The following is a 15,113-nucleotide window of genomic DNA, read 5'->3' on the forward strand; positions in this document are numbered from 1 at the left end:
CCTTCATCGCCAGTTTTTATACTCTAGCATCTTTTATTATTGGACTTCTGCCTGGGCCTCATTTTAATCGCTAGTGATGGGAGGCTGTTCTCTGGTCTGTATCATGTTTGGCAATTTAATCACTGATGTGCGTAACCAAAATCCCTACTGCCTATAATAATGGAAGTAATTGGTTTTATATGAAGGAACCCTAATTAAGAGAAAGGTTAAACCTAAGACATAGTAGTATGTCTGGTTTGTTAAACACAAAATATATTTTTACTATAATTGGGAAAGCAAATAGCCACTAATATTTTCAATAACTGTATTATAGATGCATGTGATGTGTAGAGATGTGAAAGAAATTTCTTGTAGTCCTCTGAGTTCTTCAGAGGCTGGAAAAATAGTTGAAAACCCCCACGCAGATTGATAAGATAAGAAGAAAGGGGAAATGTATTAATTACACATGTACCGCATCTCCACATGTGACCAGAAAAACCGAGGAACTCACGATGTCTAAGATGTCATCTTTAACTCACTTTGCTAACACAGACAACACTGAGAAGAATAAAGGGGAAGTCATTTATGGAGGCTCTGGGATGGGCAGTAAACAAAGCTTTTCATATTGAAGTTCTGCCTTCTTCAATTGACTAGACTTTCCCGGCTACCATGGGGGAGAAGCCTGACTTTAAGGGAGATGTTTACAGCTAAATATCTTTCCAAGAGGATCTTTCTCCCACCTCCAGGGGGTTTCCCATGAAATTCTCTTTTTGCCAAAGACGTGTTTCAGAATGGCAGATTCTTGCTCCCAGGCACAGGCAAAGCAGGAAAAACAAAGGAAAATGCAGCCATCAGACCTGTCAAAGAGATTATGGCTCAGGCTGGTTCTCGAGAGAGCGTGGCTTCACAAAAGTGATTATTTTTTAACCTAGAAGACGGAACCATATACCCTGTCTTTTGGGGACATTTCCACCCATCATTGGTTAATTGTAATACCATTCATTGTCCCAGATGTGACCTGTAGAGTTGTTCTGGAAGCTCTGGTGTTGGGCTAAGATTAGAAAGACTCCCCCACTTAAAATCCATCACTTAACAGATTGGCTTTGAAGGACTTTGAAGAGCCAGGCAGACACCTGAAGAGAAAGGCGAGCTCATGTCCTGGCCATGTAATTCCTCCCTTGCCCACCTGTGTCATCCATAGCCCACGGAAGCCGGGCTTCTGCCAGCCAGCTGCCTGCCTTCACGTGAAGCCGACCTCCACAGCTTTCCAAGACATTCTGTGAGGGAGCAAAACCAAGATTAATATGCGTTGAAAAACAAAATGCCCTTACCACATTTCTGTCTGACCCTTGCACAGTTCAATGAAAATATTTTCTCACTGGGAGCTTTTGGCTTCATGTCAGGTTTTTAGAAGGAGGAAAAAAAAACAAACCCCCCAAGCCAACAAAAAGACCCCTCCCAGCCTAAGGAGGAATGGGTTCTCATACGAACCTTGACAGATATTAGTAAGAAGTGATTCCACGCAGTTTTTTCTACCCTTCCTCCCCTCTGCACTCAGTGTTCTTCCCGGGGGGCAGAATAACAGATGGAAAATCACATCGACAGGAGAGTGGAATATTGCTTTAAAATGCCAATAAGACAAGCTTGGAAGCAAACAAAAGAAGCTTTATTTTATTTCATTTTATTTTGCTCCAGCATGCTGTATATGCCAAAACTGTGGCAGAACTGAGCGAGTGGGAGGAAATCAGACTTGTAAAAAGTTAACCTTGAACAAAGAAAACACCAAAAGCTTCATGTTGTCTGCTATGCTGAAAGCTTTTTCAGGGACAAAGTTGAATCAATTGCCATGAAGTCTGTGTATAAAGGCTTCCCTTGCTTCTTCCCCTCCTTCCAGGTTCCCATGGCTTATTTATTTCTTCTTCTCCAAACTTTTTCCCTCCCACCTCCCCACATTTTTCCTTTCTTTTCTTTCTTTCTCCCCCTGATTTTTGACCAGAGTGCCTGACGGAAGCAATCTCTATCCACTCCTAGGAGCAAGAGTCCTGCAATCTTTTGTCTTCTGAACATTGTGCAGGCTTTACTGGATCTACCCAGTGGCCTGACTACTCTCATTTCTTCTGTCCGGAGGGGACTCCTTTGTCACTTTGTTCAGATAATATAAAGTAGTATAAAAGTTGGTTTTGAATAGAATAAACAATGAATGAAGGGCATCATATGCAGAAGCAGAGAGGAGATTAGATACTTAAAATAAATGAATAAATGAATATATAAAAAATATAAAAGGCCTGGAAACAAATTGTGTTGATGTGCAAGAGTGTAGCTCTGCGAGATACCAGGAGTTGGGCTGAAGGTGCATGAAACACATTCTACTGTGTAGCTTGATTAAGACTTTGGTTCTTGCACTAGTTGGCCTAACCTAGAATCTGGGTAGGTAGTCACTTGACTATCACAAGCAGAGCTGGGAAGTAGACCAGAGTCAGTAGTATCTTGTACAAAGAAGGAGGAGTGGGTATAGAGTAGCAGAAATTTCCCATCAGTAATGCACCACAGCAGTGATCTCCTTTTGAATAGAAAAAAACTACCAACTGTTTTGGCAAGAAAGCCAAAGAAAAAAATTGAATTCTTGATTAACTTTTCTTTTCACTTGTCTTCTTCCCTTTACTGTACTTATTTTGAATTTTTTCTGTTTTTTGAGGGCCACTTCTAGCAGTGCTCAGGGCTTACTCCTGGCTCTGTATTTACACCTGGTAGGGTTCAGGGAACCATATGGGGTGCTGGGTCTTGAACTCCGGTAAGTTGCCTGCGATCCAAGCAACCTACCCTTTGCTAGCTCTCTGCCCTGGCCCTCTTAATATTCCTTGAGAGGTAATGTTGTTTTATTTATTTATTTTTAATGGGCACCATGGTTTCAGGCTTACAAAGTTCCAAACTCACAACTTCCACTGGAGTATGTGTATCCCCCACTATCTCAGGAGCCCCTTTCATTCATTTCCTGCCCCCCATCTTTTTTTTAATAAAAACAAGATACTGTTTTCTAGGTTGCAAAGGAAAGTGAATGTATTTGACTTTAGAAATCCTGCTCATTTTCAAGTTCTAATATGAACTTGTTCTTTCAAAGCATGAAAGTTTCCTGAGACAATCGACTAAGTTACTTCATGTTTGTATGTGTGCTTGTCTTTTTCTTCCCAGTCTTAATCATCACAGTGTGCTTCAGTTATAAATTCCATTCTGTTGTAAAACATCCCTGGGTCAATTTGGCGAGTCCTGAAAATTAAAACTAATGTGATAAGACCATTTCCCTGCCCTTGACTTTACATAAACAGTCAAATTAGCCATCATGCCAGGAGAATAATGGAAACTACAGCCTTAAAACATTATTCCAGCAGTAGCCTGAAGGGTCTTTTGATATATTAAACTCATTAATAATAAGATGTCCAGCATTGCTTTTGAGTTGTTGGATGGTACAAGAACTATTTTGTTTGATAATACAGGTTTCATGTAGTTGGCTGTTTATTGACTCAAACATGATTTGTTTTGTGGAAGTGTTCCTCCTCCTCATTAAAATAATTCACATTGCCAGCACACCTTTAAAAAATAAATTGAACATACTTCGGGGTAATTAGCAAGGAGGAATTAACCTCACAGACTAGAAATCAGGATCCTGCTATTTTCTCTTTTCTTTTCAAACCTGGCTGTCTTCTCAAATGTAATGATTCTGCTAGATGAGGTCAGCATACTCTCCTTATTTCCCGCCGCACCCCCCCCCCCCGTATATTCATCAGATTCTGATTACTATCTTCACATTATTGGAAGTGAATGGAGGTTTTAAGAAAAATATGAGAGAATTTTTAATCTCTAGCTCAAGAGATCACTGTCACCCCATTGCTCATCGATTTGGTTGAGCGGGCCTCAGTAACGTCTCTCATTGTGAGACGTGTTACTGTTTTTTGCATATCCATGGGTACGCCACGGGTAGCTTGCCAGGCTCTGCCATGCAAGCACAATACTCTTGGTAGTTTGCCGGGCTCTCCGAGAGGGGTGGAGGAATCGAACAAGGGTCAGCCTCGTGAAAGGTGAATGCCCTACCGCTGTGCTATCGCTAATCTGAAAAGTTAGACACGAGGATGATTGATTAGGAAGGACATTTTACAATATTCGGCTAAAACTAGCACTATTTTCTAACTAACTCAAGGAATCATGGTAGTACTTTAGCCAGATTAGCTATATTTCTCCTTTCCTTTAAATATGAGCCTTTAGTATATATGGGAACTATTGTCTTAATAGAAAGTTCAGAGAAAATCAAAGGCTTGTCACAATTTAATAAGATTAAATACAACCTTTAAAAGTGATAAATTATTAAAAAGCATGAAACTGTGGATGTTTGCCAGTATTTTTTTTGTCTTTTTCTGCTCTGTGATGTGTAGTTGAGTCAACCCCAAACCCAGATGTGCTTTAAGAACATTATAATTTATTTGCGTAGGTTATGAATGTCAGCAAGGGTATCTTGTCCCTGTAAGGCAGTTTTGCATATTTTTCAATCAAACAAGTTTCTCAGTGAATATGTGAAATCAAAATTCATACCATATTTTTAAAAATGGAAGGCTAGATGTGATTAACTTGAGAAATAGCAGCAAATGGATAGTCATTTTTCTTTTAGGTTATAGCAAACTTCCCAGACATATTCCTTCATGTGCTAACTATAGTTTGCATATTGCTTAAAATGGTCATTTCATTCTCTTACTAATAAATAGAGAAAATTGTAGATGATTAAAGAAATTGCAGCTCTTCTTGGTCTTTTTCAAAATGTTATTGAGGCTGGAGATGAATCTCAGGTGTTACAGACCATATCTTGTATATATGAGGTCTGGCCCTAAAGAAAGATCTTATTACTTATCAAGTGAAATGTTTTGCTACTTCGGTCCTTAACTTATAAGTCGAATTTATTTAATGTATTCTAATATTGAATTTGAGGCCTCGTTCAAGCCACCTACAATGATGGGAATAGTACTTAAGCGCATAATCTATATCACTGTCACTGTCACTGTCATCCCATTGCTCATTGATTTGTTCAAGCGGGCACCAGTAAGATCTCTCATTGAGAGACCTATTGTTACTGTTTTTGGCATATCCAATATGCACAGGTAGCTTGTCAGGCTCTGCCGCTTGGGCTCGATACTCTCGGTAGCTTGCCGGGCTCTCCGAGAGGGGCGGAGGAATCGAACTTGGGTCAGCCCTGTGAAAGGTGAACGCCCAATCACTGTGCTATTGCTCCAGCCCCATATGACCATGACCATGAAGAGATACCTCAGCATTTAGTACCAGTTTAAAGTACTTGAGCGTATGGGTATACCATTAGTGGCTTTGCTTCAAGGTTGCTTCAAGGTTGATGTGTCATATTTGTTCTACATTGTCACTGAAAGTTAAAATTAAATGACTTGGTTCCATCATTTCCTTAATTTCACCATTTGTTCGATATTAAACTAATTCAAACTGTGGATATTGTTGATGGAAACAACCAGTGTAAAGACTGACATCCAGAAACAATGTTTAATCATTTCTTAGACAGTACCTGGCTTTGTTAGCCCAGCTGCTTCACCAGTACTGATTCCATCACAAATTTCTAGTTTACATCAGTATTTCTCAACTGGACCATATGGCCTCTTTGTACCCCCAGAGTATCCAGGATACGTCACTGGGGAAAATTATGTAAATGGGGCAACACAGTTTGAGACTTGGGGTCCACCTGGTAGTCAATGGGGGTGGGGGGAATGTGCAGGATTAAAACCAAGTAAAAAATGAGCCACAACTGGAAAAAGTTTTAGAAATACTGGTCTCTAAAACATTTGTGAGCTTAAAAAAGTTTTTCATAGTATAGGCTTTTGGAAGGATTTAAAAAAAATTTTTTTAGTTCTCCCCAAAAGCTGTTGTATAATTAGAATATCCTATGGTTCTATCCAAATGTAAAGTGAGATATCAAGTAGCATGATATTCAACATTTGAACATAGCGATATTGTGGGACATCCCACAATCATTTCACACAGGAATCTTGCCAGTATTCCAATATACATCTTTCAGAAAGTATTCTTCATTTAATTAGTGAATGAATTTCCTTTTTTATATCCTTAGAAGTTCTTTGAATGTGTCTTTTATACTTTTTTTTTTAAAGACAAAAGTAAAATTCCACATGAAAAAGCTGTAACTCCAATTTTGTTACATAAAAGCTAAAGTTTATTCTCCTGAGAAAATTTTAGGGAGTCTTACCTTATTTTGTTCCTTTCGATAGGTCTCAAGATGGTATGCACATAAATTGCTATATACGTTACTTCAATATTAATAGTGAAAACTTGTTTGCTTAATAATAAGGCATTGTTACCCTTCCCTTTTGAAGTTGCTTTTATATTACAATTTTCTTAGGCTCTTCTGAGTAAGAGAGGACCAACTTTCTTCCAAACTGTTGAGGGAGACCCCAAATTTACATTTCAGTTAAAATGAAACAACAGCATTGCTGTTCTGATTTGGTCTTGAAGAAATTCAGAACACACCACCCTGAATATGCCTTTCTGTCATGTTAACTAGCTTGAATTAAATAGTAGCTTTTAAAAAAGCAAATGGAAAAATATCCTCTCATATTTTTTTTCTTAAAAACAAGGAGGTGAAATTTCTATGTGAAAGATGTCTTTTATATACCAAAAGTCATGTAGCAAACTTATCATCAAGAATGAAAGTAGAGACAGAGTCTACACAAATAGACCTTGTTAAAATATTTCCTATTTTTCTTTATCCTCTGCATATAGTTCAGTTACTTTTATATACTTTCTTTTCTTGTTCAGCATGATAGAAAATCAGGTAGCTTTTATTTCTTTGGATTTTTATTCCTTATGAAGGCTCCTGTGTCAAGAAAAACTAGTACTAAATAAATGTTTTCATTTCATTATACATATGTTTTTCTCTTACTGAACTGTCTTATGCCACTTTAATTTTATGTTCAGCCAAAACAAACAAAAAACACCCTAAAGGGGTAAAGATGAAAGTGTTTCTTTCTTGCAGCTGAAACTTTATCATGAAAGTTTGTGTACCAAAATGTTTTAAATTCTGAATTGAGGGCCTGATTTAGTTCTAAACGCAGTTTGGTGAATTACTAACTGTGAACCTGAATAACCCTCTCATCTGAATGACTACAAGCATACATAACTCAAAGGTTAGTTGTAAGCATCAAGTACTAAAAAGTATAAATTTTATCCAATCCCTGCCACACACACGCTCTCACAGGCTTGATTTGTGGAGGAGTCAAGCTGACCCAGAATTATAATTCATCCTGTGAGTGTATTTATTTGTCTTTATTTTACCAAGAATTCCATGAGAAATCTACAAAAGTAAACATCTCATGATAGCTAATGGCACTACTGTTACCAACAGAAAGATAGGATTGTTTAGATAAGCTGTAGTGGGGCAAAAATACAGCTATCAGCTGACAGGATGGTTGACTTAAGGTGACTGATTTTTAGCTGAGAGTATTAGAAAGGATAGTATTTGACTCACTAATTTTATAAATAAACTGAGTTCAGATATGGTTATTGCTTTTTAATTTGTTTGTTTTGTAATCTACTTCAAGTTAGCAGGAGGCCAGACCTAGAATAGCCTTCTCTTATGTGCCAGCTTAACTCTCCATTTAAAACTGATAAAACCTGTATAGAGAAAAAGTAAAAGGTATGCTGGGTTTTATACATGCCTTGAAATATCAGAAAAATGGGGAAAAAAAGCCAAGTGAACTCAGGAAGAAAACTTGAGTTTAGTAAAGTCTATTTTTTTTTTGGTTATAATTTAGCTTTTCTGTGAAAAAAGACATCCAGCCCTTATCCCATGTCCACGTTATTCTTCACTCTCCAACCTTATTGCAACCAGGATTGTTTTGGATAATGGATTAGTTGTTGAGGGGGCATGAAGCAAGAAGATTCAGGGAGAGGCTGTACACAGGCAGTAAAAAGCCTCGGAGAGCTTGTCAGCTTGTCTCATAGAGACGGTGAAGGCACATGTAGCTCGTCAATAGTCACAGACTCTTTGGCTTGACATGTGCTTTGCCTCAAGCCACCTGGCACATGCAGATTTTGCAAAAGGAAGAAACTGCACTGAGATTTCAAGGTCTGCATATTATCACTGCACTCCCATACTTAACCTGACACTGTCTTTTTATTTTTTCCCTATGATAAATCATATCAATTCACTGTGAAAAAATCCAGAAATAGGGGCTGGAGAGATAATACAGGGATATAAGACACTTGTCTTGCATGCAGGCCCACCCTGGTTTGATATCTGGCACCATGTTGATACATGCCCACCGATACATCCTCTCAGGCCCATCAAGAATGATTCTGAGCACAGAGCCAGGAGGAAGCATGAGCACAGCCTGGTGGTGCTCAAAGGACCCCCTTCCACCACCACCCAAAATCATGAATATACAAAGTATCAATCAATAAACAAAGTTGCTATCTACATTTTCACCATAGAAAAAAAAATGTTTCTTAAATTTCTTGTGTCTTAACAGCTTTTTTAGTGTAGAGGTTAGGAATATAACCTCTATTTTGAAAGTAATCATTCAGATGTCATGCTATGATCACTAGCTCTTACAGGAAAAACTAGATTTAGAAACAACATAGATAAAGTTTATTATGATTACATAAACCACTTATGTTTTTTATTTATAGAATTATTACTTCTAATTGACTTTAACAGAAATTGGACAAAAACTATGCTCTAACCATAAGACTTTGGTCAAAAATAACTATATCTTTTCTGATTATTATTTTTTTATTATCATACCTGCCACCCACACAACAGAGCCTGGCAAGCTACCCGTGGCATATTTGATATGTCAAAAAAGTAACAAAAATGGGTCTCATTTCCCTGACCCTGGAAGAGCCCCCAATACGGCAGCATTGAGAAAGGTGAGCAAGGAAAGGCTGCTTTAATCTCAGGACCAAACTAGGTTGCCAAAATGAATAAGGACTAAAATGACTGTTTGCATTTTTAACTCACTCACGCTGGCATTGGAAGCATCCATTGAGGACCTGATGGTGCAAGTGCAGAAGATCAAGTACAATGTCATTGGATTGACTGAGACGAGAAGACATCAACACATCACGTCGTTTTCGACACTGGAGAAGAACTGTTCCTTGAAAGATGTGACCACAGAAGCGTTGGTGGTGTCAGTGTCCTCGTCAACACAAACTTGGCCATGAGCATTGATTCATTTGAATGCCTAATAACCCAAATTGGACCCTTATGTTTGAATAGATGTGGCTCATTGCCGGCGGTTTCTATCTTCATCATCTGCACAAACATTCAACTACAACGAAGAAGAAATTGAGAAGTTCTACCTGGAGCTGGAGAACTTTCTAAAAAAGAAGACCACACCTTCTACAAGGTCATTGTCAGTGATTTGAATGCCAAGATAGGATTGAGAAGGTCACCCGAAGAACTCCACATTGGGACCCACAGCCTAGAATGAATAAACAGGGTGAGAGACTGTCTGAGTTCATCATGTTGAGCAAGACTATTCATGGTAACTTGAAGTTCTAGAAAGCCAAATCTAAACATTGGATCTGGGAGTCTCCCAGTGGATAGTTCCACAAGGAAATTGACCACATCATATTCAATCGACGATTTTGCCTGACTGATGTCGCTTTTGCCATAAAATTCCAAACGGGATCAGACCACCGTCTCCTTCCTGTGAAATTCTATATCGCAGAGTGGGGAGAAAGGGCTGCAAAGTTTAAGAGAACTCCCAGAATGATCACCAGCTGGGAGCTCTTTGGCACTATTGTGGCAATATGAGAAGATGCCATCTATGAGGAGTATGATTGACTGGTGTAGCACCTCCATGATCCTGTGAGGAATGCTGAGAGAAAGCCACAAAAAGATGCCTGCACAGGAGGAAGAGAGCTGTGTGAAATGCCTTCAAGAGCATTGAATAAGTTGTTAAGAAGACGAAGAACCTCCAGCTTTGGGCATATCTTTTCAGCTCCACCGTTCTGCTACACTATCTATGCTTTAGAGAACTGGGTCCTACAAAAAAAAGGTAAGAATGCTATTTGGGTCTCCCAAAGAGGTATCGAAAGAGCCATGCTTGGAATATCACATTTCACTCAAGTGAGAGAAGGAATCCAGAGTTCTGACCTCTGTCCATGATAGAGAATCAGGGACACTGTCTTGTTTGCCAATGTGTCAAAAATCAGATGGGCCGGACATGTAATGCGGTTCAGAGATGACTGCTGGACTAGAGCTGTTACCAACTGGTTTCCATGGGATGTCAAAAGAACATCTGGTAGCCCACCTATGAAATGGTCAGACTTCTTAGTCAAGACCCTGAATGAGTGGTCTGAGGCTCTTCATGTTCCTGGAGCGAGCAGACGCCATTGGCCTACAGTAGCATTCGACCAGGACAAATGGAGATGTTGCTGGCACCCGCTTGAGCAAATCGGTGAGTAATGGATGATAAGTGATACAAGTGATTATCATATAATTGATACTTTATGAAGTACTATGAAGGAATAGTAGTAGAAATAACATCTTTAAATACCGATCTAAATTTCTGGTGATACTATAAATTTTAATCTATGCATTACCTGTCACATTTTTCTCTTAATTGTATTAAAAGTTCTAAATGAGTCATGAAATTGAGAAATATGGGGTGTATGAAAGAATTAAAAAATATTAAACTATGGGATACTCTGGAAAGAAAGGCAGTATATATAATAGTTGCATAATAGTTACCTTTCCTTCAATTCTATTACATTTACTTTACAGTTTGTGTGTGCAAGTACACAGGTTTGAGAATCAGGTGCAATTAATTCAGTATTGCCAAGGATGACCTCTCTTTATTTGGTACAACGAAAGATATTTGTGTTGCGACTATTTCAAGTGCCTACATCTATAAAATTCAAACATGATATTTGAAAATCACTCTATATCTAAGAATGTAAAAGGCTAGATTGCAGTTTTGGAAATAATGATAATTTGCACTAATTAACTGTAAATCACAGGTATTAATTTACCTTACATAAAAAATAAATACCTGGCTTTCAGAACATTTCTATCTTAACACAATGCTTACTATTTCACTAACTCCAGGGAAAAGTTGTTCTTTATTTTCACTTTTTCCAAACTTTGTTGAGATATAATGACATATAACTTAATGTGCATTATGGACAATTTGGTACACTTACACATTGCAAAATGATTGCTATAGTGGACTAGTTAATAGCACTATCACCTCACATATTTATATAATTACTATTTCCTATTTTTAGGACTAGTATTTAGGATTTTTTTCAGTCACTTTCAAATGGCTGTTGCATTTATGGTAGCGTAAGTCACTATGATAGTATTAGATCCCCAGCACTCAGTTTTCTTATAACTGACAGTTTTTATCATTTACTAGAATCAACTCATTTCCACTCCCCAGCCCTTGTTCATCACTGTTATTGACCACTTTTCTGCTCTTTCCTATTATGAATTAAGCATTTTTAGATCACATATAAGAGGGGGATCACATAATATTTATCTTTCTCTGCAGGTTCTAACATGTAGCAACCTGTTTCTATCCATATTGTCACAAATGGCATAATTTTCTTTTTCATGGTTGCAAATTATAACACACATGTGTATATATGGGGATCTCAGCCCCGGGTCCCACATACCTGGGTTCCTCTGCTGGTTCCTTCATGCGTGAGGCTAACTAAAAAATAAATTTTAGAAAAAAGAACACAGTCTCCAACATTTCCTGCAGCCCTTGACCACAGTCCCATCAACATTGCCAGTACCCTGGTGCCACAGTAAAGTGTGCCATGTCTGGGGAAACTTGACCAAGTTGAACGCCGGCACTGCAACTAAAATGTGCTTCTCTGAGCACCACACCAGATATGTACACACAGTGAAGCCTCATGTGTAACTCCTGGGCAACATAGGCACCCTCAAATGTGTGAGTACCACAGTAGAGAATGTGACCTGGGGCTGAGATCTCCAATGCTGCTTGGTTCAGGACTGGGCCTCTTCCGCCCAGATTCCCCATTTTCCTGTAGCTAGGCAGTCACACCAAGGGAATGCACCTGGCGCTGTGTAATCCCACCAAGGCCAACATCCAGAGACTATAAAACCAAACTCCTGGAGGCCTAGACATTTTATAGTCTAGTTCTCCCTCTGGGAGAACTTGGCAAGCTACTGAGAGTTTCCTGCCCACATGGGAGAGCCTCACAAACTCCCTGTGTCATATTCATATGCCAAAACCAGTAACAAGCTGGGTCTTATTCCCCTGACCCTGAAAGAGCCTCCAATGCAGCACCGTTGGAAAGGACGTGTACATAGAGGCTTCTAAAATCTCAGGGCTAGGACAAATGGAGACATTACTGAGGCTGCTCAAGAAATTCGACGAGCAATGTGATGATGATGATGAAGATATATATATATATATATACATACATAAATAATGGAATAGTTTCATTATATATCTTTATAACATCTTTATTCATTCATTGATAGATTAATGTCTGAGCTGTATTCATGATGCTTTAATGAATATTTCTGAATCTCTTTAGATTCTGATCTCATTTTGTTTCAATACATATCAAGGAATTGGATTGCTGGCTCATGTAATACTATTTTCAATTTTTTGAAAGCCCTCCATAGTGTTTTCAGTAGTGACTATATTAATTCATATTCCCGTTTGCAAGGCAAAAGTACTCTTTTATTTTTACATCCTGTCAACACTGTTATCTCTTGCCATGTTTATTATAGCAGTGCAACAGGTATGAAGTGATGTCTTCTTGTGATTTTGCTTTGCGCTTCACTAATTTGTTAATGTTGAATATCTTTTCATGTATCTGTCAGTCTTTTACATTTCTTCTTTGGAAAAAGGGTCTATTCAGTTCTCATGTCCATTTTGTGGGGTGAGGGAGAGGGTGCTCACCAGAGGTTCTGGGAATCACCAAGACTCCCCTGCATTCTTGGGTTCTTAGGAATCACCAGCACTACTGTTCACTAGTGCCATAGTGAGCCAGAGATCAAGCCCAGGGTCTGATGCAATCAAGGGGTGTATGCCAGACCTTTGAGCTCTCTCTCTCTCTCTCTCTCTCTCTCTTCAGACCCAATATTTTTACTTTGACGGCTGAGTTGTGCATTCCTTTTATATTTTGGGTTTTAACCTCTTAATATATACATGATATGCAAATGTTTCCTCCTATTCTGTACATTGTCTTGGTTATTGTACTTGTAGTGATGATTCTTTTCAATTGGGTGAATCATAGATGTATAGCTTTTGTTGTCTGCGCTTTTGGGTGTGTATCTAAAAAGTCATTGCTAAGACCAATGACAAGGAGATTTTCTCCTGTGTTTTCTTCTAAGAGTTTTATGGTTTTAATACTTAAGATTATCATTATTGGGGTTTTGATTGATTTTATGAATGGTTTAAGATGGAGACCAATTTTATTCTTTTGCATGTGATTACCCAGTTTTCCCAATAGTTGAATAGTTGAAGAGACTATCCTTTCCTTGTTTTTTTTTTAATTTTTGATTCCTTTGTGACTTATTAATTGAGCAAATATACAAAGGTTTATTTCTGGGTTCATAATTCTGTTCTTTTGGCTTATTTGCCTATTTTTTATGTATGACACTTTTTTTTTTAAATTTTATTTTATTTTATTAAATCACCGTGTGGAAGATTACAATGCTTTCGGGCTTAGGTCTCAGTTATACAATGCTGAAACAACCATCCCTTCACCAGTGCCCATATACCACCACCAAAAAAAAAAAAAAAACCCACACAGTACACCTCCCATCCTGCCCCCCCACCCCCTACCTTGTAACTGATAAGTTTCATTTTACATTCTGTTTACTTTGGTTACATTCAATATTTCAACACAAACCTCACTATTGTTGTTAGGAGTACCCCACTAGATTCAGACCTACTGTGAAAACAAATAAGGTCGCGCGGCCGCAGTAGCGGCCGCGCGGTTTTGAATTTCTGTACTTTAACAAGAAGTCCGGGGAGATTTCTTCCAGATATTAGATAATTGCAGGCTTGAACACCCAATCTGTGGTCGTCTTAATATGGCGGCCACCGCGCCCTTCATCCCCGGAGAGAAAGAGGCGAGAGAGAGAAATACCTTTCCCCTCCCGGGTGGGCACAGGGCCGAGTCTCAGTTCTCAGGCTGGAGACATTCTGCGAGGAGTTGCTCACACCAAAAGAGGTTTTGCTGGGTCTGGATTCACGCTTGTACAGCTGCGGAGAGGCCGCACATACGTGCGGCCCCCGGGATCACATCTCGGCGGTGGGAGGCTGTATGACACTTTTATATGATGTAATCTTTGAGTTACAATTTGAAATTAGTAATTGTGACATCTATAGTGTTTTTGTTTATTTCATGGGATTTCTTTGGTTAACTGGAGTCTTTTGTTACTTCCTACAAATTTTAGGATGATATTTTATGTTTCAGTGAAAAAAATACCATTAGTTGTTGATTGGAGTTAGGTTTAATATATAGATGGCTCTGGGTACTATGGCTATTCAAAGAATATTAAATCTTCTGATTTGTAAATAAAAGTGGAACGTCTTTTTTTTTGTCTTAAATATATTTCATACAAGTCTTACAGTTTCAGGGTATTTATTTGTCCATTAATTCCTTCATTATATTTTATTATTAAAATTAGTAAACAGAACTTTAGATTATGTTTCTGTCCTTGGTTAAATATTTAAAAATATTTTTGATGCATTTGTGAATGAGTGATTTATTTTTATGTTTTTGTTTGTAGAAACAAAATTGACTTCCATGTATTAGTTTTGCATGTTCTGTAGAATTTTTATCATGTAGAGGTATGTCCTTCTACATCCAATTAATCGAGAATTTTTAATTATGAAAGTTTGATCTTTTCTGTGTCTATTACAATAACTGTAGAATTTTTATTAACCATTCTATAATATGGTATACCACAAGGATATCCTGCTCAATAATAGTATATGGTCTTGTAATTTTGAATTGACTTGTTAATAGATGATGATTTTGTATCTTTGTTCATATGTATACATATTTATTTATATCTGCCTTGGTGCTAGGATATGCTGGTCTTATGAGTTTGAAAGTGA

The sequence above is a fragment of the Sorex araneus genome, chromosome 6 (genome assembly GCF_027595985.1).
Source record: "Sorex araneus isolate mSorAra2 chromosome 6, mSorAra2.pri, whole genome shotgun sequence".
Lineage (NCBI taxonomy): Eukaryota > Metazoa > Chordata > Mammalia > Eulipotyphla > Soricidae > Sorex > Sorex araneus.